Genomic DNA, 22,675 nt, shown 5'->3' on the forward strand with positions numbered 1-22,675 from the left:
ACACCGCACTTTTTCAGGCGACGTTTTAGTGATCACGTCATTATCATGATGATTTTTCTCTCTCCTGGCAATGGTATATAAAGGGCTTCTAATCTTATTTTTCTTTTACCAGCAACAAATTCTCTCAAACTACAAGGTGATTTGCAACTGTTCATCTTCTTTCTTAACTCAACCATGGCGACTTCTTCATCGGCTCACGATCAAACTGCATCGTCCACATTGCTCTCGATCAAGCCAAACCAGAACATGATCATTGAACTCAACCCTTTTCTGTACGATTCGTATATGCTACACGTAGTTGAGTGTTTGAAGTATTCACCTCTGGTTTTAGGCCTAACACAGGTAGAATCCGTCCCAATGTTCCTCCTATCGCAAGTCTATACCACCTCTTCGTATGATAAGAACAAGGAGAGGATCTACTTCCAAATCTTCTCTCACAAGGCTTCGATTTCAAAAGGGAGATTTTGTTCATCTTTGTAACTTGCTGTGGATTCGTCTGTGATCTCACCAGACTTCATCACCACTACTCAACTGTTATCGATGCTCTACGAGATGGGCTACACTGATGTGCTTACCACAGTTACGAAGGTTAAGAAGTCATGCTTACTGCCCCAATGGAATGGATTGCTTACTCTTCTCATCAAGAGTTTGGCGGAGAGGAGTGGTGGGTCTGATGGTACCAGTAAGGGTTTCCTGACCCTTCTATACGGTCTTTACAATGGTATAAATCTCGACTATGGGTCGATTATCTGGTCACAAGTGGTGCAAAGCCTCAACACTTCAACGAGGCACTCTGAAATTTCGTGTGGTCGATTCTGGACTCTCATTACACGAAGGGCGATTAATTCTTTGCAGATTCCGGTAATGAAGGATGCCCTAGTCGCGTCTGTGGCTACGTTTCACACCAAGAAAATCATCATTTCTGATCCTACAAAGTTCCCTCACAATGGCTCTATACCTTAGACAATGTACATGTGTGTCTCAGCCGAGAGTAAGGTCATGGTTGAATATCGCAAGATTCCTCCCAAGGACCCGAGAGTCTTATCTCCTGAACAGCAGGCTGCCTTGGATGTTGTGGAGAAGCCTGGTAACCGAGGAAAAAGGGCTACTACCAAGAAAGGGACAACCGAGGATGATAAGTCTAAGTCTCCTAAGTCAAGGAAGCGAAAGTCTGAGAAAGGGGATTCTTCTAAGCCAAAGAAGATTAAGAAAATGGCGAAGAAATCCAAGAGTCCCTCTCCTTCCAGTTCAGAAAACGATGAGGAAGATGAAGAAGAGGAAATTCATCATGAGTCACCGAGAGGTAACACCCCTCCCCGATCCCCCACTCCAACCGAATCTCTTCATGACAAACTTCCAACACCACCTTCGTCACCGAAACAGACAGTTTCTATTTCGGTTGCTCCTGTTCCACCACCTACCACCTCTCAAACAACGACTTCTACACCACCACCACCACCAGTTACTACCATTCTTATTTCTACAACTCCAATCCACCCTCCTATTATTTCCCAATCAACTTCCACCACTATCCCAGAACCGACAGTACGAGTCAACGTATCTGATACGGGGGCGACTACTGAAACCGAACCTCCAGTTACTTCCAAACCACTTTCACCCTCACCTTCAACCGATTCCGGTGCTACTCTCGGTGGTGCTAATGATGAGTTTTATTCAACATACTACAGTCCCTATCGGCTTCCTACAGATGATGATGATGAAGCTCCTGTCACGAGACAACAACTGAAGAGCATTGATGAGAAACTTGATAAATTGCTTGATGACAACAAGTCATACAATGGTGTTGTGCTTAAAGGTTTCATGGATACTGCTCTTGAGCAATATACTGAGTCAATTGAGAAATCCACAAAGGCTGTTAATGAGTCTACGTCTTCTTGCAAAAAGGCCACTACTGATGTTGCTGAAATTGTTCACAGTACTCAGATCTTTCTCGAGTCACTCAAAGGGCATGCTGATACCAATGCTGCCAAGGTAAATGCTTCTGTGGATTCCTTATCCAAGTCATTTCAAGAGGAGCACACTAAGTTTGAGGCTGTTCGTTCTTCGATGCAAGCAGAGAACACTTCACTTATCAGTTCTGTGAATTCTCGGCTTGAATCTCTTCATGCTGATTTAGCAAAAGAGAGCACTCTGAAGGAAGATCTTGCCCGCCAGGCCTCGACTATTGAAGTTCAGAAGGTGCAGCTTGCTCAAGCTGAAAAGGAAATTTCTTTGTTGAAGACTGAAAGAGCTGTTTTTAGAAGCTGTGCTGGGGATGTCAAGGATATGCTTACCAATCTTCTTGGTGCTCATGATCCTATCCTTACTCTCACTATCAGAAATCATCTGACATAAAAACTTCTTCCTGCCCTTGCACTGTTGCATGAGATGAAGGGTGTTTCGGAGAGATTCATACCTCCAAAACAAGGGGGAGAAGGTGCTCAACCGAAGGTTACTGTGAAAACGGAAACTGAATATGCCCAACCGAAAGTCAAAGTTACAACTGAACCGAAGGATAATGAAGCTTCGGGTTCTGGTTCTCAAGCTAAGAAGAAGGGGATTGATGATCATAGTGATGACGAAGAAGAAGAGACAATTGCTGAGGCCCTTAAACGAAAGAAGAGGGACAAAGAGTTGGATGAAACCTTGAGGGTTGTGAGGGAAGCTGAGGAAAGGGAAAGGAGGAACAAGGAAGAAGAAGAAGCCTTAAACTGCAAGAAGGCCTTGTTTCCCCTCTGGACAAAAGAGACACTTATCAATGAGGCAATAGAGTTTCCAAGCGTCTACTGGCTGGAACCTGTCACTTCTTTTGATTGTGATAATTCAAAGGATTCACAGTTCGATATACCGATAACACGGAAGGCATTCACGTTTCATTGTTTTGATTCGACTGTTGAAATTCCTTTCCCTCATCCAAAAGTTGATCGTGAGCTTATTGACTTTTATCTGAAGTATGGTCAACCACAGTACTTGACATGGAGCGCACAGAAGATAATTACTGTCAAGGTATTAAAACCTTCGCCTGCTGGGAAGTTCATAAATGTTAATTTTAAAATCACACTAGGATCAGCAAACTCGGTGTCGATTATTTCCCTGGCAGACCTTCCGAATTTAAATCCTCATGACTGGATCCTATTGTTTAACATTCTGCTCACCAATCCAAAAGAATATGAGCCGATACTGGATCGTTTGAAGAGGATGTTGGCTTCTTACATCCATGAGGTTGCTGTTATGGATCAGGAGATAGCGAAAGTGATGAACAAGAAACCGATTGTCAAGCCAACACCGAAACCAGGAGATGTGAACAAAATGAAGATGGGCCAAATCGATTCTACACATCTTACTGTAATGTTTACAAGAGGCGAAGCCAATCGTTTTCTGTTCGCTCTTGTTGATAAACATTTATTCTCAACTGACTGCTTGGAGCACATTATCAATATCATCCATCGGTGAAAGCAGAATTCAGAAGCAGATAAGAAGAACTTCACGGACATGCTTCGGTGGTAAATTACGTTTCGTCATCATCTATTGGCCATCATACCGAAGGTGTTCAAGACAATCAAGAAGTCTTCTGCAGCTCAACCGAAGTGAGCTTTCGGCTCCACTGACGCAAAGGGGGAGATTGTTGGGTATTATTGTGTTGCGTCATGGGCTTGTTTTGTATATCCGGATTGGGCCTGTCCATCCGTGATTATCTAGTAGGGTTATACTATAAATAGTGCATGCATGTATGCATTAGAAAAGGTGGTGATTATCGTTGATTATTGTTTTGTAATGCTAAGCACCTCTACAGTCGATGTTCTTAATCGAGCTCTTCTGAGGTGTCGAAGTTTTAATCATACGATATATTCAAAGCCATTCATGTGTTCATAATTACGTTCTTAATTGTTTTGCCTGCATAGAATCTATCGATCCTAATAGAACTTTGTTCTAACACCATCATACCCTCCTTGATCGTACCAAAGATCACATGAGTCTCCCCAGAATACTGCGAGTAATCTCTGATGAAATGAAATCCCGCATTTGATCATCCATATGTCCGGCCCCAGATCTAGAACCTGATGAAATGAACTCCCGCATTTGATCAACGGCAACAGAACCATCATTGGCAGCCATACCTCCACCAAAACTGCATCGGGTGACCACCATACTGGAAATAAACCATTCAAACCATCAAAATATACTCGAAGAATCCCACATTCTACAAGCTCCCTTGCATCATCGTGGCATTCCTTGACTCGAGCACGGATCATCTGCTTCCAATAGTACGGGCCTAATACTACCTTCCATATCTATTCGTGATTTCCTTAAGGATCGTCCGAATCCCCCAAGTTACTTCCCTATCAATCCAAATGATATCTAGAAAAGCGAAGCCCACTGCACCAAATCACTCCCTAGGTTCTCCGAGGGCTACCACCACACCATTTTCGACCATCAGCGGTAGAAGAAACTCCTTCTTACACCTTGTAACTAGCTTACGAATACAATTACATATTACCGACACCAGATAATCCTACGATTGATAGGTATCACACTACAACGGTTGGACTCAAACAAGAGCTGCGCAATAGGGTTAAACCTAACCTTCTAAAATTATCTGATCTCAGTAATATGTAACTTAACACATTCGCTTACTAGTTAGATGATATTAATGAGAAATCCTAAAATCACGAAGCAAGCAACATTCGAGCATTCAGTAATTTGAATCAAAGCATAACCTAAACAAGCAATCCTATCAACTGATTGATCTAGTACTAGCATGCAAGTTTATAAGCTCACATACTAGGCATATAAAGGCATCTCTCATAGCATTCTATCACACAATCCTGAGCAGATCCTTAGCCCTAATCTAGCATGTGATTCATAATTTCACAATTCAAAACATATCACATAGAACGTGTACGGGTATTTTGGGAAAACTAACTTGATCTCGGTTGATTGAATACACCACACCCCTTTCTTTTATTAGTAAATCTTTTATTAAAACATTTATTTTTATGAAAAATATCCCAAACCCTTAGTTTGAGTTCAGACACACCTGAGAGTATGTTGAATCCCTCAAACCAAGGCTTTGATTCCAACTTGTAACGTCCCAAAATTAATAACCAAAAATTTTGATTTTTGTATTAATGAAACCATCAACGAAACATATTTATAAAATCATAAAGAAAGCCAAAGTATGTGAACAATCATCCATAATACATTAGAGTCAATAGGGCAGAAAGTCATGGTGTGTGCGATGCGATCATCCCGAGCTCTTCCCCTTCATACCAGAAGTACCAGAAACATAAACTGAAAACCATAAGCATAAAGCTTAGCGAGTTTCCCCAACATACCCCATTCTATACATACAATAGGACTTTCCCAACATCCTTTGGGCCCAGCCCGACATCGAGCCCCGCCCGATACAGATAAGATCGTATCATGTAATGGGCCCCACACAACACACTAATCAGGCCCCACCCAGAATACATACAGACACTTACAACACATGCAAGATTCACACACATAGCTAGCATACTAGTAGAAATAATCTATGGGCCGGAATTGGTGCCTTTGACCCGCCAAACACTATTATGAGACTCACCTCAATCAACTGATGAACCGAAACACACTCGCAGGCAGCTACTATGGTGGCTCCTAAACTGAACACAGTCAAACTAGCTCGAATAAATAATCAGGGTAATAACCACCACTAAAGGCCTGAATCATAATCCTTCTTATAAATGGTAAAAGACCCTTTTATCCTTCTTATCCTAGGCCCAAAAAGCCATGGCCCTAGCCCAATAGACCTCAGGCCTAATAAATAGCCCAGAACGCTTTCTGGTGAGTATGCCTCGTGTACCACTAGTATGCTTAGTGTGCGCTTGTGTATGCCTGACGTATGCTCCGGTTAGCCAAAATTCCATTAAGCACTTAATGCTTTAAGTCCAAATGTCCAAATTGCAGATCCAGGTCTCGGGGAATGTCTTAAACAATAATGTTACTAACTTGATGCCTTTGCATGGCTCAATGAGACTCAAACCCTAGATTTAGCATTCTACTTTCACCAAATGAGCATTAACTCATGCATGGTTGATCTACAACCTTCAAGATGCTAACTTTATGGACTAGGGACCTCAGAAACATCAAGAAGAGAAACCCAAAACGTTTGGAGTGATATTTACTCACTAGAACTCATTCATGGAACCAAAATATGCCTAAAACTTCACTAGATCTAAATCTAAGCATAGAATAACCAAGGTCGAGATTTTATACCTCTATGAAGCTGAGAAATGTGAGTAAACTCTAGATCTACGAGATCCAACTTGATCAAGGCTCCTTCACCAAGCTTCTTCTTCTTCATGGTTCAACAAACACCCACCAAAACACACACACACACACACAAAAGGATCAATTCTCTCTAAATGAGTTAGGGTTTCGAAATGAGGCTCAAAGGGGGAAATGGAGGCTGGTACTGAGAGAACCTTGGGGCATAAGGTTGTTTAAATAGGGTACAAACTCTAAAAATTAGGGTTTGTCCCCAGACCACATACACCCAACGTACTTAGACGTACGCCCAATGTACGCACATAACCTCCATTTTTCATTTAATGCTATTTGGGACCAATTTTAAAAACAATTTTCATACCAAGGGTCAAAATGTAAAATACCTTGAATCGAGTGTTACAAAAACCTTCTCCATCCACCTATTGTTAACCATTAGAGAAAAAATGTGAACACTACGAGAAAAAAGGGCTTTCGTGACTAAAATACCATATGTTTATTAATCAAAATCGTGGATACCACGTATCTGGGACAAATAAATTAGTCCCAGATAGTATCTAGGACTGATTTTAATGTGTTAATTGTCGGTGATTGACCAAAATTATTTGAGCCTAAAATTTTGTCCCTAATATGTTTGTTCTAGTTTAGGTTTGGAAGGAAACACATTAAGGACTGAATTTCAATCTCGAATAGACTAGTGTCAATTTTGACTTTGGAGGGATACTTATTAGGGACTAAATTTCAGTCTCTGACAAACTTGTGCTAATTTTGATTTTTTAAGGTACTTATTGCGGAGTGAATATTACTCTTTCTTAGAATTGAAGGATGGAAACTTTCTAAAGACTGAATTTCAGTCTCTAACAGACATGCATTATTTTACATTCAAATTGACACTTATAATGAATAAGAAATTAGTATATGAGACGGATTTTTTAGTCATAGATATCATATAACACAAACCGATTAATTAGTAATGAATAATATTTGGAAGAAAATTATCAGGGAATGTTGTTCAGCCTCAAATAGACTAGGCAAATTTTGATTTTGAACGAAAAATCATTAGGGAGTGAATTTCAGTACTACAAAAACATGTGTCATTGTTGATATTTTAGGAACTTATTAAGGACTAAATTTTAGTATTTGATACATATTATTGAATCATACATATAATAAGGTATAGCATAGCCTATTATATATATATATATACCCTTCCTATATACCGAACCAGGCATATACACCGAACCAGCATATGTGCCGAACTGTTGGGATATTTTGTGTTGTGTCAATATTGTATTATATTGTTATAGTCCATCTTTTGTAATGGGTTAGGCCTGTCCACCCGGTTTTTATTGTGCTAGGGTTAGACTATTTATAGTGCATGCATGCACCATGTTTAGTATCGATTGTATTAGCCCTACATTGCCTTTACAATAGAAGTTCTTCATCGATCTCTTCTAAGGCAATGGTTTTTAATCATTAAGCACATTTTCGATTATTGTTTTCTTTGTTTTGACGCATATACCAGTTTAGAATCTATTGATCTACTCTTATTGTTCTAACAATTAGTATCAGAGTAGGAGATTGTGTAAATCATACACAATTCTTCTGAATCTTGATCTTTATTTTACTCTAAACTCGATTTAAATTTTACACATCTGGTTCTTACATGTTTTATTGAATTAACAACATGAATGCAGAAGATCCTCATACTCTTGCCTTTAACCTATCCACCAGTATTGGTTCCACAACCAGAATCGCTATTATATATCCACAAGACTATGAAGTATGGGCGCTGCACTTTGAAGAGTACATCTTGGGTTCCGAAGATCATGGAACTACAATAAGGCAAGCCATGACAGAGGGTACTTTCATGCACATGGGAACGAGGAAAATTATTAAAACCCAAGTAGAATACAATGCTCTTCTCATTACTGTTAAAGACATCCCTCTGCATGAAAAGGATAAATTGCTAAGCAACATCAAAGCAATGAGGATTATAAGGTTTGCTCTACCTCTAGAGACGTTTCGTCTAGTGAGTTCATGTGAAACTGCAAAAGAAATATCGGATATGTTGAAAGAGCTATATTCCAGTGATGCATATCTTGAACATTCTGCTCAAACATTTCTTCTTTCTGAGTATGGCGCCTTTGCTCAGAAGTCTGATGAAAAGCTTGATCAGACTTTCAATCATTTTAACCATCTTCTGATCAGGATGGTTAAGTTCAAGATAAGATGTGAAATCATAGAGCAAAAAGTGACCTTCATGAATAGTTTGAGATATGAATGGAAATTAGTTGTATCTACTGTGAAAGCTCATAAGCAATTAAGAACTATTCTTTGGCGCAGCTTGTGGGAATACTTAGATCCCATGAGTATGAAGTAACAAATGAAGGAAAAGTTGTTTCTGGCATGGGTTCATTGGCTCTTGTAGCAAAGGGAAAAAAGATTGCTGAAGAAGGTTCGTAGTCTGATCTCTCCGATTGTGAACTCTCAAAGGAAGAACATGCTTTGATGGTGTCCAATCCCAAAAGGTTCGCCAAAAAGAACTTTGGATACAACAAAAACAGAAACTGGCAGGGGAGTTACAGCTCAAAAAAGGTGAAGGATGAGCGAATCAACAACCCTCAAAAGGAAGAAGTAAAGAAATAGAAGAAGCTTACGGGAGACTTCGGCTATGACTGCAACTATTGTCATGGCAAAAATCATCTGTCTATGGAGTGTATGTTGAAGAGAATAAATGGGAAGAAGGACGAAGTAGATAAAGATGAAGCTTACTATCTTCGGAATATAGAAGAGCTTAAAAAGAAGAAGAACGCTGACAATGCTAAGCCTGCTTTAATTGTGCAGGAAGATGATGACGAGTTTGGAAGAGTTGAAGTGTGGTCAACCGATTCGGAGGATGAGGTGGTTCGCAGACCCATACATGGCGAGTGCTTTGTCACGAAGGATGAGTTCCCTAAGTACGCGGGAAAGTGCATGATGGTTCGTAGTGATATTTCAGATCAAAGTGGATACGTGACTGGTGGCAACAAGACTTTGGACAACTGCTTCGTTGTGAAAACTGTCTCCGAGCAGATTAGCGAATGTGAGAAAGTAATCAACAAGGTGATTCGTGGCGAGCAGTTTGACTCCGAATGGTATATTTGTTGGATAAGGTGTCTAAGTCAATAACTATATTTGAGATGTACTTGACCCGACCCAACATGGTCCATTTGGGTTGAACTTCACCCGAACAACTTATATGGATAATCTTTTGAGAATAGTATAAGTTATGATTTATTAATATATTATAAGTTCTAATATATTAATATGAAATCATATTATTTAATTAGTATTGATCTAAAATTAATTTAGAATTAATTTGGTGAACAAAAGGGTGACTAACTAAATATGGGCTCTTGTATTTATATAGTGTGGGCTAATGCTTATTTAGAATGGGCTAGGCTTGCATGGAAAGTCCATGGATAGTCCATGGAGCTTTAACCCATGGATCTTATGGAAATGAAAGGTCATGGGTATTAGGGTTTACATGAATGTAACCCTAATCCATCACACTATATAAATGGGTCCTTGGCACTTGAAATGACACTAGTGGTGTGAGAACTAAGGTGTGGCCAATTTCTAGAAGTGTGCTACTACTCTCTCAAGTTTCCAAAGTTTGTGGTGATTTGTGACTTCCATTTGGGGCAACCACATTATTGGTGCTAGGCTCTCAAACTCCAAGCAATCAACCACTATCAAAAGGTATGTAATTCTACTAGTGTTTTATGATTCAAGTACCCCACAACATGCTAGTTAGGATGTAAACCTTGGAAAATTATTATTTGCATGTATTTTAGAGAAAACATAGATCCAAGGTTTCTAGGGTTGCATGTACACTATAGGAGTGTTAGAATGCTCAAAACCCTTCAGTGGTATCAAAGCCTAGGCTTGTTTTCAACAATACTTGATGCTACATGTTTTTTCAAAAGTTGAAATTCTGCATTTTTTGCATCTGACTGCTCCCCACGACGTGGCAGTCCTTACCACGACGTGGTGATGCCCATGTATGCAGAATTTCGGGGTTTTGCTTGGTATTGGATGAGGATCATTACCCTAAACTATTTTTTGAACCTTAAAACCTATTTTTCATGTGGTAATGATTATGCTAATCCAATTTCAAAGGTTATTATCAAAATTTCAAGCTTTATATGTGTCTATATGATTATTGAAATTGTTGATATGAATGTTCATACACTCATGAGTTTGGTAGATCATAGGAATTATTTGCAACTTGTTGTTAGTTTAATTCTTGATCTAAGTGTTTTAATGGAATCCATAATTTGTCCTCAAGTTATGGATTACCAAAAGTCTTTTCTTTCAAAGTCCATTAATGAGCACATAGGTTACATAAAATGAAGAGACTTCATTTTAATAAACTAATAACTCATAAGTTATGAAATGAAAAGTTTTGAATAGTTTCAAAACTTGCCTTCAAGTTTTGGAATTTGTAAAGTCTCACACACCTTAGAAAACTTTAATTCCAACCCTTACAGTTTTAAAAGTTAAAATTCAACCCTTATACTTGAAAGTATTATAAGTTAATATATATATATATATATATATATATATATATATATATATATATATATATATATATATATATATAAGATCAAGTCGTTTTACCGTTAATAGGCCTCATTCACGAAGTCGGTCTATAAGGGGGGTATAAGATTGCTGCCTATAAAATGACAGCTTAATGGGTGTCCACTCTCACCCACCGCTTCCTTGACTGGTGGAGGGTCGTTAGCCGAACGGGTAGCACAATGACTTTATTTCTCATTAAAAGTAATGATTATTAGAAAGTAACTAAATGTTTTTATAAATTCTCAATCTTAGTTACTTTAGGAAAATGTGAAATTGGTGCTAACCCATGAAATTAACACTTTGTACCTTACCAAGTCGTTGGTGGAGCGTGTGTGGTTAACCGACACACTAACTTGGATTAGTAAAGAAGGCAAAGGGTAACTTAATGTTTATCATAGACCGGTGGAGCGCGTGTGGTTAACTGGCACACCGTTTAGGTGATAATATTAAGGGTACCAAGTTAATTTGCATGGTTATTCACACCTTGTTTTGTGATCCTCGGCATCCCAATCACAAAACCTAAAGAGCACAATCGAGATTGAAACATGCCATTGAAAAGTTCAATGAATCTCAAAAGAATCTAGGAGTTTCAAAACCAATTAAAACCTAATAATTTATTTCGTTTTTCATGGTGGAAATTGGTGAATCGTCATTCACCTACCTTCAAATATTTTATAGCTTGGATTAGGGCATCCCTCTTCCAAGTTATAAAGTATTGTGTTGGGTCCTAGCCTTAATATTACATTTGGGTGTTTTATTAAGGATTCCATATCTAATCTAAACTTGTCCTTCTTTCTTTTCAGATGTCGTCCAACAATGCTTCTGGCTCAAACCGTACCGGCTCCTTCTCTCTCATGAACCTTTGTGGGAGAGTCATCTTTGATGGTTCCAACTTCAATGATTGGATTAGTAACATCAGGATGGTCACGCGCTATGAGGACAAGGAATATGTCCTCGACAAGGAGCTTAAGGAACTTGGTGAGTCGTCTGCTACTCCAGAGGAGATCGCTGAATTCTGAGCACATGAGAGAGATGCCACTAAGGTGGCATGTATCATGTTGGCCACGATGACAACCGAGATCCAAAAGTCCTATGAGGACTATTACCCTTTTGAGATGCACCAGGACTTGATGGACAGATACCATCAGAGTGCTCGTCAAGAGCGGTATGAAATCAACTCCTCCATTGTAACAATGCGGATGAAGGATGGTGAACCCATCACGGGCCACATGCAGAAAATGCAAAGATTCGTGGAACGTTTGCTGAAATTGATTGTGAACTTCCCGGAGGAGTTGGCAATTGACATCATATTGCACTCCTTACCTTCTTGTTATGATCAATTCCGAATGACATATCACATGAACAAGGAGGAGGTCACACTTAGCAAACTTCAAGGACTTTTGAAGACCGCCGAAAGTGGTCTCAAAGGCAAATCGGTTGTTACTACTCCTACTCCTAACTCCGCCCCTGTCTTGGCAATCGGGAAAAGTAGAGGGAAGAAGAGGAAAACCCCTTCGAAGGGTACCAAGGGAAAGTCTCTTGATGGCTCCTCTTCGAGTGGAACCAAGAGTGGTTCAGTCACTCCTTCTTCTAACCCAAAGAAAGATGAATGTAACTATTGTCATGATAAGGGGCACTGGAAGCGAAACTCACCAAAGTACCTGCAAGATGTTAAGGACGGGAAAGTGAAACCCAACCATGCAGGTATTTACACTATATTGTCTAATAACTCACCATATTCTAATTCTTGGGTGCTTGATACAGGTTGTGGTATTCACATATGTTCTAACTTGCAGAGACTAAGAAGAAGTGAGAACGTGGAGTATGGGAAGATAAACTTGATCATGGGGAATAGGAAAGCTTCACCTGTCACCAAGATTGGAGTTTATTATTTGTTGCTAAGTAGTGGGTTAATGTTAGATTTGAATAAGTGTTGTTACTCATCTGAAATGGCGAGGAATATTATTTCCTTTCATGGTTTGTACAAACGAGGGTTTACCTTTTCGTTTGATAATGTATGTGGTGGTATTAATGGTTTTTATAATAATGTTCTTTATTTTAAAGCATTACCTTGTGATGGTGTGTATGAAACTGTTTCGGTTGTAGATAACCTAGGAAATAATGTGTTGTGTATTGATTCTTCCAATAGCTTGGATAAAGCATCATTATGGCATTGTCGTCTTGGACATGTAAGCAAGAAACACATAGGCCAACTCCAAAAGGATGGAGTCTTGGAGTCATTTGACCTAAAGTCGGATGATAGTTGTGAATCTTGTTTGCTTGGGAAAATGAGAAAGTCGCCCTTCGCTGGTATTTGTGCTAGGGGTAAGGTTTGTTGGATCTCATACATACTGATGTGTGTGGACCCTTCAGAACCGCCACAAGGGATGCTAACCACCTCTATGTGACTTTTACTGATGATTATAGTAGATATGGTTATGTCTACTTAATCAAGCATAAGTCAGAAACCTTTGAAAAGTTCAAAGAGCTTAAACAGGAAGTGGGGAATCACTTGGGCAGGAACATTAAGATGCTCCGATCCGATCGAGGAGGAGAGTATCTTAGTACAGAGTTCCTTCACTATCTTAAGAAATGTGGGATTGTCTCACAATTGACACCTCCCAGAACACCACAGCTTAATGGTGTGTCTGAGAGGCGTAATCGAACCTTGTTGGACATGGTTCGTTCCATGATGAGTCGAGCTTCGCTACCAATCTCATTTTGGGGGTATGCCTTAGAGACTGCCACCCATATCCTTAATCTAGTCCCTACCAAAAAGGTTGCCAAAACACCTCACGAGATGTGGACTGGGAAAGTTCCTAATTTGGACCACGTCAAGATTTGGGGTTGCGAGGCTTTCGTGAGGCGCGAGACTCACGATAAGCTCGAACCTCGAAGTGAGCGGTGTATTTTCATCGGCTACCCACATAAATCCTTTGGTTACCTCTTCTATAGACCCAGTGATAATTTGGTCTTTGTGGCAATGAGATGGGTCTTTCGCGAGAGAGAGTTCATAACCTAAGGAAACAGTGGGAGGCAAATTGACCTTGAATAAATTCAAGAGTCAAGTGGTGAAGGAACCTCAAACCGTAGCAATCAACCTGCGGAGGAAACTCTTGCTAAACCAACTGACGAGTCTGTACCTCTGAGGCGTTCCACTAGAGTTAGGAATCCACCTGAGCATTACTATGGTTTCCATATTACTGCGGAAGGTGATACATTTATCAGTAATAGCACAATGGTAAATTTGGATGAACGTAACAGCTATAGGGAAGCCATGGCAGGCCATGAGTCAGCTAAATGGAAAGAAGCTATAGACAGCGAGATTCGGTCCATGTATAACAATCAAGTTTGGAACTTGGTAGACAATCTACCGGGTGGTAAGACGGTCGGGTGCAAATGGATCTTCAAGAATAAGGCCTACATGGATGGAAAAGTGCATACTTATAAGGCACGACTGGTTGCGAAGGGTTTCACTAAAACTCAGGGAGTTGATTATGATGAAACCTTCTCACCAGTGGCACAGATTAAGTCTATTAGCGTTATGCTAGCCATTGCTGCATTTCATGATTATGAAATATGGAAAATGGATGTCAAAACCGCTTTCCTTAAGGGAAAGCTGGCTGAGGATGTTTACATGAGTCAACCAGAGGGTTTCGTCAGTGCAGAGTACCCTGATAGAGTGTGCAAGCTTGAGAAATCCATTTATGGATTGAAACAAGCATCTCGCAGCTGGAACCTTTGTTTTGATGAGAAAGTCAAAGAGTTTGGCTTTTCGAGAAGCGAAGATGAGTCCTGTGTGTATGTCAGAGCTAGTGGGAGTATAGTTATCTTTTTGGTACTGTATGTGGATGACATACTACTCATGGGAAATGACATCCCAACTTTGCAGGAGGTTAAGTCCTGGCTTTGGAAGTGTTTCACTATGAAGGACCTTGGAGAAGCTGCGTATATCCTAGGGATAAGGATATTGAGACAAAGGAGTAAAAGACTAATTGGACTTAGTCAAAGCACCTATGTGGACAAAGTGTTGAAAAGGTTCAACATGCAGTGTTCCAAAAAGGTGACTTACCGATCCAACATAATGCCAAATTGGGCAAGGCTCAGAGCCTGAGTACAGAGGATGAGATAGCTGAGATGAGTTGATTACCATATTCTTTCGTTGTTGGCTCGATCATGTCTGCTATGACTTGTACTCGCCCTGATGTGGCCTTTGCTTTGAGCATGGTCAATAGATATCAGGGGAATCCTGGCAAGGCTCACTGGACTGTGGTAAAGAACATTCTCAAGTACCTGCGGAGGACTAAGGATTGGATCCTTACCCTCGGTGGGAGTGATGACATGAGAGTAGTGGGGTATAGTGATGCTAGCTTTCAGACTGATAGGGATAATTTCCGCTCTCAGTCGAGCTGGGTCTTTACCATGAATGGAGGAGCGATTACTTGGAAAAGTTCCAAGTAGGAGACGGTAGCTGATTCGACTTGTGAATCAGAGTATATAGAAGCGAGTGAAGCGGCAAAGAGGCGATATGGGTGAGGAACTTCATCGGAGACCTTGGAGTTGTACCAGCTATAAAGGAGCCTAAGGAGATTTTCTGTGACAGCAATAGTGCAGTTGCCTTAGCCAAGGAACCAAGAGATCATGGCAGATCTAGACACATTGAAAGAAAATATCACTTCATAAGACATAAGATAGAAGAAGGACTCCTCGTAGCAAAGAGGATATCGTCAGAGGAGAACCTAGCAGATCCCCTCACGAAGGGCCTGACTAGGGTTAGGCATTTGTATCATGCGAGGCACATCGGGCTGAAGGACGATATTAGTTTTACAGATTAGATAGCATTGAAACTTGTAAAATGTAATTGACATTTGATGATTGAATAAAAGTTGTTGTTTATTTATAAGTAAAGTGTTGCTATCGTATGTCAATTATTTACTATTGTTTCAATTTTGCATGTTTTGACTTCCAGAATAATTTCTTTATTCAAATTCTCCACAGTCGGTCATATGTTGGAAGTAGGTATGAATCAAGACTTTTATGAAGTTGGCTTGTAGATGTCTAAGGTGTTGGACATAGCAAGAGTTGCTACAACATTCATGATTGCTCATAAGTTCTGAGTAATTGATTAAACCCACGCTCACTTGTATCACTTCATGGAATTTATCTCGAGTGATCATGAGACGGTAATATCATATAAGTCTTCAAACCTAGAGATATGAGTTGTTTCCTATGAGTTGGTTATGCATTGATTGTACAAAAATGCATCAGTAACTTGATGTCATAAAACGTACCTTTGTGTATAATTCAACAAATAGTAGAACAAGCATATGAGTCGAAGTTTATCTGTTCCTTCTAGGATTAGAAGCGATATTTGGGCCCCTCGATGATCTTGTTTTGACCTATGTACCGGGTCCGGTCAGAACTAAATTGATGTGTTCGATTAAGTTCTATGTCAGAAAAATCGGAAATTGGGAAACAAACTGCTGGACAATAAGTACGACATTGTTCCATGTATTTCTCCGGCTGATATCTAGAACAGAGGATTATATGACCCCTTATCTAAAATGACGCTTCATAGTTCAACAGAGTTTTAAGAGCTACGATTGTCGTTCGGTTCCTCAAGTCATGCTTGCAACTATAGTTATTAGACTTATCCAAGTAGGAAACTGTTGGAAAAGGTGTCTAAGTCCATAACTATATTTGAAATGTACTTGACCCGACCCGACATGGTCCATTTGGGTTGCACTTCACCCGAACAATTTATATGGATAATCTTTTGAGAATAGTATAAGTTATGATTTATTAATATATTATAAGTTCTAATATATTAATATGAAATCATTTTATTTAATTAGTATTGATCTAAAATTAATTTAGAATTAATTTGGTGATCAAAAGGGTGACTAATTAAATGTGGGCTCTTGTATTTATATAGTGTGGGCTAATGCTTATTTAGAATGGACTAGGCTTGCATGGAAAGTCCATGGATAGTCCATGCAGCTTTAACCCATGGATGTTATGGAAATGAAAGCTCATGGGTATTAGGGTTTACATGAATGTAACCCTAATCCAACACACTATATAAAGGGGTCCTTGGCACTTCAAATGGCACTAGTGGGTGTGAGAACTAAGGTGTGGCCGATTTCTAGAAGTGTGCTACTACTCTCTCAAGTTTCCAAAGTTTGTGGTGATTTGTGACTTCCATTTGAGGCATCCACATTATTGGTGCTAGGCTCTCAAACTCCAAGCAATCGAACACTATCAAAAGGTAGGTAATTCTACTAGTGTTTTATGATTCAAGTACCCCACAACATGCTAGTTAGGATATAAACCTTGGAAAATTATTATTTACATGTATTTTAGAGAAAACATAGATCCAGGGTTTCTAGGGTTGCATGTACACCATAGGAGTGTTAGAATGCTCAAAACCCTTCAATATTGATAGTGTCTGCTCGTGTCACATGACGGGAAGGAAAGAAGAGTTGAGAGAGTTCAGATCGCTGAAGGATGGTGGGAGTGTCAAATTTAGAAACAACTCACTCGGTGAAATCAAAGGATATGGAATGATTACGAATGGGGAATTTTACATTCGAAAGGTAGCCTACGTGGAAGGCCTGCAACACAACCTAATTAGTGTTTCTCAATTGGTTGTAGGTACCTGGTTGAAAGTGTTGTTCGATAATGAGGGATCTAAAATTATCGAAAAGGAGACCAAAACAGTGCTTCTAAAGTCCAAGTGAAAAGGCAAGATGTATCCTTTAAATATGAATCCTATCAAAGGAAAGCCTGCTATCTGCCTTCTTACAAAAGCATCTTCGGATGATAGTTGGCTTTGGCACCGAAGGCTCTCGCATCTCAACTTCAAAGACATCAATAAACTCGTACTTGGAAATCATGTGCGAGGAATTCCACTCCTGAAGTTTGAGAAGGAAAATCATTGTGCTGCCTGTGAACTAGGAAAGCATAGTAGGAAGAGTCATCCAACAATAGTGAACACCAAATTGATCGAGCCACTTGAGCTACTGCATATAGATCTTTTTGGTCCTTCGGCTATCGAAAGCATTGGTGGTAACAAATATATTCTTGTAATTGTTGATGATTTTCCAGATTTACTTGGGTTTATTTTCTTAAACAGAAATCAAAAGCCACTCTTAAGCTCAAGGACTTTATAAAGCAGATCGAGCTTTAACTACGAAAGCTGGTTCGTAACATTCGAAGTGACAATGGTTCGGAGTTCAAAAACCAAACGTTTGAAGAATATCTAACTGAAAAAGGAGTAGCTCACAACTTTTTGGCTCCTTACTCTCCTCAACAGAACGGGGTCGTTGAAAGATGAAACCGTTCTCTGTGTGAAGCTGCGAGAACCATGCTATCATTTGCAAATCTGCCACTTTACTTCTGGGTTGAGGCTATTGGAACAGCCTGCTACACACAAAATCGATCTTTTCTCAATAAACGTTTCTCGATTACTCCCTATGAAATTTTGAGTAATCGAAAACCTAATGTTAAGTTCTTTCATGTATTTGGTTCCAGGTGCTTCATTTTCAATTCTAAAGAGCAAAGGAAGAAATTCGATGTGAAGACTGACGAGGGAATCTTCCTATGCTATTCTCTGACTTCGAAGGCATACCGGGTTCTCAACAAGAAATACAGAAGTATTGAAGAAACCTACTATGTCACTTGTGATGACTATTATCTAAAGAAGTATCATAAGACAGACTCTCAATCAAAGGAGATTTTTCCCACACCAAATCTGATGACGATTCCTCTTTCCAATCTCTACGAGGAGTTCATGAACCTATTTGATGAGCCAACAAAGGCGATCTCTTCAGAATGAAAAGTAGTTGACAATAAGGTAGATGAGTTAAAGAAAATCATTGATGATGTTGCAAAGGATCTAGAAAAAGAGCCTCCGAGTACACCATTTCAGGGGGAGGGTTCTTCTTCAACCTCCACACCGAGTACACCTATTCAGGGGGAGGATTTCACACATGAGGTAAACCACGAAAGTCCAATCCAGGGGGAGAATCATGTTCCGGACGAAGAGCCACATTCATCATTCGAGGGGGAGAATGTGAATACAAATGATGATTGAGATGCTCAGTTGGAATTTGAAGATGTAAATGTTGAACTGGGTCCATCTTATGATCCAAACTACCCACCATTAACCAAATGGACCACAGATCATCCGAAAACTCAAGTAATTGGAGAACCATCTTCAGTAGTTCTTAGGAGAGCACAACAAAAAGCGAATCATACTGCATTATTCTCTAAAGTGGAGTATTGCATGTTCAATTCGTTTATCTCCAAAATTGAGCCTAAAAATGTTAAGATTGCTCTTGATCATTCTGATTGGGTGAAAGCAATGCAGGAGGAGCTCAATGAGTTGAACGCAATAAGGTCTGGAGACTGATATCCACTCTGAAGGATGTATCTGTTGTATGTTTAAAATGAATGTTTCGTAATAACCTTGACAATGAAGGTAATGTGATATGAAACAAGGCTCGGTTAGTCGTTAAAGGGTATTGCCAAGAAGAAGGCATAGATTACGAGGAAACTTTCGCACCAGTTGGAAGACTGGAGTCGGTTCGCATCTTCTTGGCGTATGCAGATCACAAGAACTTTGAATTATATCAAATGGATGTCAAATGTGCCTTTCTGAATGGGGAACTAGAAGAAATAGTGTATGTGGAACAACCACCAGGATTCTTAACGAAAAGTATCCCAATCACTGTTACATTCTAGATAAAGAAATATATAGTCTGAAGCAAGCTCCACGAGCATGGTATTAAACTCTCAGTAGATTCTTAAAACAATCTAAGTTTAAACAAGGCTCGGTCGACCCAACCTTCTTTTGCTAGAAAGATGGTTACCATTTGATGATCGTCCAAATCTGTGTTGATGATATCATTTTCGGATCTACTAATCCTAGATTAACTGTTGAGTTCCAAAAGTTGATGGCAACTAAGTTTGAGATGAGCTCAATGGGTCCGATTAACTTTTTCCTTTCTTTGAATATAAGATAGAGTCAGGAGGGAATCTTTATCAACCAGGAGGTTTATACGAAGACCTTACTTGCGAATTTTGGTATGGTGGGAGATTCAAAGTTGAAGGTTCCAATGGCATTCGGAACGAAGCCAACACCGTCTTTGGATAAACCAGCAGCTGATATGACTCTCTATCGTCAAATAATAGGTTCATTGATGTATCTGTTGGGTCAAAAATATGGTTTATACTTTGCTTTTCTAAGCATTTATTGTTTTAATTATTTGGGCCAAAAATAGTATAGGATTACTTGTAGCTTGGACCGAAAACCCATTTGTTTTCTGTCTAGCATTGGATTATTTTTATTTTGGGCTTGGCCTTAGGTCTATATATATATATAGGGTGAGGAGTGCATGAGAGGGATATAGCCAAGGAGCTTAAGTGTGTGTATTCTAAGGTGTGAGAGAAACAAAAGAGAAGAGTGTGTGTGAACTATGTGTATGGAGCATCAATCATTTCATCAATACATCATAGATTCATCTTCTTCTTCTTCTCCTTCTCTTCTATTTTGATCTGACATCATCCAATTGATTGGGATTCCACACCATCAATTGGATCTGATTGATACACAAGCAGATTTGGGGCCTTACAAGTGGTATCAAAGCTTGGATTGTATCAATCAATTTTTTCAGATCTGGAGCTTATTTGTTCTTATTTTGAAGATATTTTTGTGTTTTTGGATAGATCTTGGCAAAATAAGGGGGGTTTGTTCTTCGAGTTTTTCATAAAAACGAGTTTTTGATTGAGTTTTGGCGCAAAAAGAGGTGAAAACGCTGTTTTTCACATAACCTGCGAGGAGTTTTCGGTCTTTGAAGGGTTTTCGGCCGTAGTTTTCGGTCGGGTTTTCGGTCCGGGTTTCGGTCAGCCTCGGTCACGTGTACGGTCCAGCATCCTCGCATCGCAGCTTCGGTCTCGATCGCAAGCAGCCCTCGTCCTCGCATCAGCTTCACATAAAAAGGGAAAGGAAATTAGGGCAGCCGGGGATCGAACCCGAGTCCCTTGAGTCTTCAAACGCGCCTCTTACCAGTTGATCTACCAAGGAACCTGTTAAACATCTCGCTCGCTTAAACTATATACACTTCGGAAGCAGCACCCTTCATATAAAAAAAACGGTTTTTTTTAGAGTGTCGGGGATCGAACCCGAATTCCTCGCTTTAGCATCAACACGCCTTTCCAACTCAGCTAGGCTGCCTGTTGGTTCAAACCCTTCGATTTTAATTGAAAAACACTCCCACTCGCACCTAATTTCGAAAATTTGACACATTTAACCCAAAATTCAATTTCTTCTATTTTTAAATTCAATTTTCAACCAAAAAATTTTGGTTTACAGTTTTTTATTTTTATTTTTGACTTTTGACTTTAAAATTTGGCTTTTGACTTTCAAGTTTGACCTTTGACTTTAAGCTTTGACTTTTTCGTTTAACTTTGAAATTTTCAAATTTAGCCTTTCGGTTTGACTTTTAAGTTTGACTTTTCAAGTTTGACTTTTTAAGTTTGACTTTTAAATTTGAATTTGAAGGTTGACTTTCTCGGTTTTTAAGTCAAAGGGCAATTAAAAAAAATAAAAAAAATAATATATATATATATATATATATATATATATATATATATATATATATATATATATATATATAATAAAAACAAAAAAAAAATGAGTTCCGCATCAATTCCGGTAAATGAAGTTTCATGTACTCCATCTTGTGAAACTACTATTAAATTTCTCCGAGATCAAATCGATTTATTAAAAAGAGAAAATGAGGACCTCAAATACGAAGGCTATACTCTTAGCAAAGGTCAGAAACCTCTGAAAGCTCAATTAGAGGCCAGGACTAAGGACTTTAAGAAATTACAAGAAGATTACAGCAACAAGTGTGAAAATTACGATCACATTAAGAAAAAACTTATTGCTGTAACTGAATTACTTGACGCTTCGAAAATTAAGTGTGGAAAAACAGATGTTAGTTTCAAAAATTATACTACGTCAAGTAAGACAGGCGAGTCCTTATTTGAAAACCAATTAAAATTCAAAGATAATCAAAACAAGGGTCTAGGGTATGATAGTGCTCTTCCCCCTTTCAATCATAACTATATATCCATCCCTATGACACAGGAAGAAATTGATAGGGAGGCACATCTTCAATATGGGAAACCTGCTGTGGTTGTGCCAGAAAAGGTTGAGGTGAACGTTTCTAATGATTCTACTTCTTGTGCAGGTAAAGTAGTAGAGGATGAGAACAAGGAGAAAACTTTTGAACAATCCAATGACTCCTTGAACTCTGAATATGTTGCTTCTAACTCAGTTACTCCTAACAAACCTGCTGTTGAGAAATACAGGCCACCAAAACAAGCGAAACCGACGGCTTGTTGCAAGTGTGCATGTGGGAACAACCTGAGACAAGGCATGGACACGCCACCAGGGGCAGGAAGAAACAATTTCCCAGTGAATAAAAAGACTTGTTTTCACTGTGGAACACCTGGTCACATTGCCCGAAACTGTCCAAATCACGCATACGTTCCCTACTACGCACAAGGATTGCAAAACGCGCCAAGAGGGAGATACTCCAAAAGAAACCCCTCAAGGTCACGTTCAGACAATGGTGACTGGAACGTGCAGAAGGCCAAGAATCAAACCCACAAGGCCAAGAATCCGAATCCCAAAGGCAAGAAGGGAATGCCGGCCAAGAAGCCAAATCCAAGAGATGCTCCAGCGAAACCAAGACCGGCTAGGTCTAAGTCA

Source organism: Lactuca virosa, chromosome 7 (assembly GCF_052849685.1).
Source record: "Lactuca virosa cultivar CGN04683 chromosome 7, Lactuca_virosa_CGN04683_v6, whole genome shotgun sequence".
NCBI classification, from domain to species: domain Eukaryota; kingdom Viridiplantae; phylum Streptophyta; class Magnoliopsida; order Asterales; family Asteraceae; genus Lactuca; species Lactuca virosa.